This window comes from Danio rerio, chromosome 21 (genome assembly GCF_052040795.2).
Source record: "Danio rerio strain M-AB ecotype USA chromosome 21, GRCz13ab, whole genome shotgun sequence".
NCBI lineage: Eukaryota > Metazoa > Chordata > Actinopteri > Cypriniformes > Danionidae > Danio > Danio rerio.
The window spans coordinates 20,140,001-20,144,248 of NC_141041.1; positions in this window are offsets into that span (position 1 = coordinate 20,140,001).

Sequence of the window (4,248 nt, forward strand, 5' to 3'; positions counted from 1 at the left end):
GTACAGATGAATTGGGTAGGCTAAATTGTCCATAGTGTATGAGTGTGTATATAAATGAGTGTGTGTGTGGATGTTTCCCAGAAATGGGTTGCGGCTGAAAGGGCATCCGCTGCGTAAAAATGTGCTGGATAAGTTGGCGGTTCATTCTGGTGTGGCGACCCCGGAATAATAAAGGGACTAAGCCGACAAGAAAATGAATGAATGAATGAATGTTTTAAAACTTTCCTTCCACATAAAAACTTTGATTATGACATGAACTGCTAAGCACTTCATTCAGACAATTTTAAAGGTGATTTTTTCAAATTTTCAAATAGTTGTATGTCGGCCATCCAATCTCAACAAAGCACACATCAATAGAAAGCTTATTTTAGAATGACACTTTTTGACTGGTTTTAAGGTCCATGGTCATATATTTTTAAATATTTGTTTCGGATTGAATTTGCTTTTGATTTTTTAAGTTCTAATGAAAGCAAAAAAAATGTTTTTTGAACGTACCGTTGGGACTCCTCTGTTCAATTTAGGTTCGTTAGCTCAGCATATTAAGTTAAAGTCACAAATTTACAGGTGAAATTTGACTAAATTTGACATTCAGATTAGAGCGTTGTGACAATGGCGGTGGTGATGACATGGAGACAGATGGGATCCAAATGCAAGAATTTTAATAGTTATTAGCAAGCAAATCCAAAACACAAGGCTAATTTGTAGTCAAAAAGCAGGCAGGTTCAAAGTAACAAACAGAGTGTCCACCAAGGCAAACAAGGCAAAAACAGTATTCCAAAACCAGTAGTCAAAAATAACAGGCTCAAAGGTCATAACAAAATGGCAGATCAAACAGTGAGAATACGCTTGGTAAGGCAGCAGATACTGGCAATACTTTGCACTGTTTGGTGTTGCCAGGTTAACATATGGCCACCAAACAGGAAGTAACCAACGAAGAACTGACAGTTAGAATTGTGGTGAGGGCTCCCTCTGCAGGTTGGATAAGTGGTTGTCAGTTCTGTTTGTTACAAGTGGTAGTTAAATCTAGCTTTTAAAGACAACTAGCAAAATAAAGCAATAAACACCTAAACAACAGTTTGAGACAGTGATCAATGCATTAGTGACCACTTGTTTAGATTACTGTAATCCACTGTATGTGGGGAGTAGGTCCACTATATTGCCTGTTTGCAAATGGGGCAAAATGCTGCAGCACGCCTGTATACTGATACTCGTAAATATGACTACATTTCCCCTGTGTTAGCTTTGCTTCATTGGTTGTCCGTTCATTTTAGAATACAGTTCAAGCATTTTTATTTCTTTTTAAACCTTTAGATGGTCTTACCCAACCTTTTTCTCTGAAATGATACACCCTTATAAGCCCACTTATTCTCTAAGGTCAGCTGATCATCTTCTCCTGATTGTGCCAAAAACAAAGCATAAGCTTAGAGGGGATCGTGCTTTTGTTGAAATGATTTGCTGCTGCTTAGACAGGCCTCTTCCATGTTCTCATTTAAATCTTAATTTAAATCTTAATAACTGGTTATTTTAATTGATGTGCTTTTTTGGTAGTTTAGCTATATTTTATCTTGTATTTTATCTATTTAAAATACTATTATGTTTATTTTGTTGTATATTTTCAGTACAGCATTTTAGTTCACTTATGTGTTTGTAAAGTGCTCTAGATAATAATAAAGTTTGACTTGACTTAACTTAATATGTTGAAAAGTTAGGACATGCTAAAACAAATCCTCAACTTTTTTAGTGGTGAACTGGTGATCGATTCCAGCTACAATGCTGAACTGTCATGGCCTTCTCTTGTGCATTTGTCTTTTATGGATGAGAGACTGGGAGACTTGAATGAGTTAGTGACATTTTTAAGATAAAATATTGCAGAAATCATAGATTTAGAATGATGAACTTCTCTTGTTATGACTAAAAGGCTCATCTATTTGATCTTCATCTGGACAACCTGTTGTCAAAGGGGTTTAGTCATTTTAGAACAGCTCAGCGCTTACAAATCAGACAAAACTGGAAAGTTAGGATGTCAGTGAAATAGGCTTTGTCAGATAATTAAGGAAAATAGTGGCAGATGATAAACGGAAACAACAAAAAAATTTTTTAGTTTTGATCAATGCTATTTTTCATGTCTCATTTAGTTGTTTATGTTGTTGCTTCTTAATATGAAATATGTGTAAAAATTGCTAATATGTCTGTTTGGATAACCTCAGTTCCACTAAGCATTGGCCTTGAAATTTGGGATGTAGGTTTTCCTCAATTTTTGCCCTCCACTGTACAAAGAGACTTTTTGTGTGTGCGTGTGCTGTATAAAACAAAAAAAGGACTAAAAATGAAAATGAGCTTAGAGCTGGTGCAAATTCATCTCAGTGCTCTTTTATCCCTGCAGTTTTTTCCTCTTTTCCTTGCTCGGTGCAGGCAGCGAGAGTGGGCTGAAGCCATGAAATCCATCATTCCACTTCATCTGCAGCACTCTCCCTTTCTGATCAATGATAGCGCTAATAATAACTGCCACATAGTCACCTCCAGCTCGCTGTTGGTCCGGCACGGCTCCGGGCCCCCCTTTCCAGATTGCCCAGTCCGATTAGGAGCCCATTACAGAGGCTGTTTACTCATAATGTCCCTCAGGCCTGGCCCTGCTTTGTTTGTCTGTCTAGAAATCCAAAGGTGATGAGATGACCTTCTGTAACCGCAAAAGTTCATTCTCACTCTGTCACTTTTATTGGTTGGTCAGTGTTTATTATTGACAAGAGATTCTGTCAAATGTACATGATAGGATTTTGTTAACTTCCTAAAAAAAACACCCTCCGGCCACTTTATTAGATACACCTGTCCAACTGCTCATTAATGCAATTTTTTTTCAGCCAATCACATGGCAGCAACTTAAGAATGGTGATTTAATTGACGTTGAATGTGACATGGTTGTAGGTGCCAGGTGAGCTGGTCTGAATATTGTAGAAAGATTTTCACGCACCACCATCTCTAGGGTTTATAAAGAATGGCCTGAAAAAGTAAAAATATCCATTGAGCGCCAGTTCTTTTGGCGCAAATGCCTTGTTAAAGCCTGAGGTCAGAGGAGAATGGCCAGACTGTTTTGAGCTCATAGAAAGGCAACTGTAACTCAAATAACCACTAGAGGTATGCAGAAGAGCATCTCTGAAAGCACAACATGTCCAACCTTGAGGCAGATGGGCTAGAGCAGCTACAGCTTTGGGCCCATTGAGCAATTGTGCATCGTGTCAACGCCACATAGCCCAACTGAGTATTGTTGCTGACCATGTCCATCCCTTAATGACCACAGTGTACCTATCTTCTGATGGCTACTTTCAGCAGGATAACACACCATGTCATACAGTGTGAATCATCTCAGACTGGTTTCTTGAAAATGACAATGGTTACACTGTACTGAAATGGCCTCCACAGTCACCAGATTGTGGTGGAACAGGAGATTTGAATTCAGGCACGTGCACACATAGGGCTCAACCTGTGCAGTGCACATGCCCTTTTTAGTCTTGAACAGAAAGTGCCCTTCCAAAATGATCAAAAGTGCCCCTGCGACCCCCCCCCCCCCCCCCACTGCCCTTCAGTAGGCGCACGACAACACCGCTCTTGAGTAGTATACTTAGTAAGGTATAACTAATAAAGTGGACAGTGAGTGTATAAGCTTAAATGCACTGAGAAATATCATAAAACTCCAAATGATTATCAAGACCCTACTGTAGTTTTGGTTAGGATTTTCAAAGAGCACTTATTTGCCCTAAAAGTGATAGGGCAGATCAAACCGTATAAGTCAGAAAGAGTGTACATGATAGTAGACGTCACATCTAAAGCATCACAAAATCACTCATATCTCATAAAATGAAAGTCTTTGAAAACTATGACATCACAGAAATGTATACGTGTTTAGGGGAGATTAAAAGGAAGTGCAAAACATACGAGAGCTCGTGGTTGTGTTGTTATGCTCAAGTGTTTCATAACGCTTTTCATAAAGTTTGAATTTACTTCACAATACAACCAAATGTGGAGATGTATACATACACAGCAAATTATCCTTAGAAAATAAGTGCCTCATGTCATCACTTTCCTAGAAGTACTGTATACTAACAATGTGACAGTGAGAAATGCTAGCTCTACATGCATAATACAATGTTTTTGGACATTCTTGCAGATGTGTATAAACTCGGATTGTTTTGAAAAATGTTGTCGGGTAGATGTGAAACTTTTTTCAAAATGCAAATACATGATTTTGCCAAG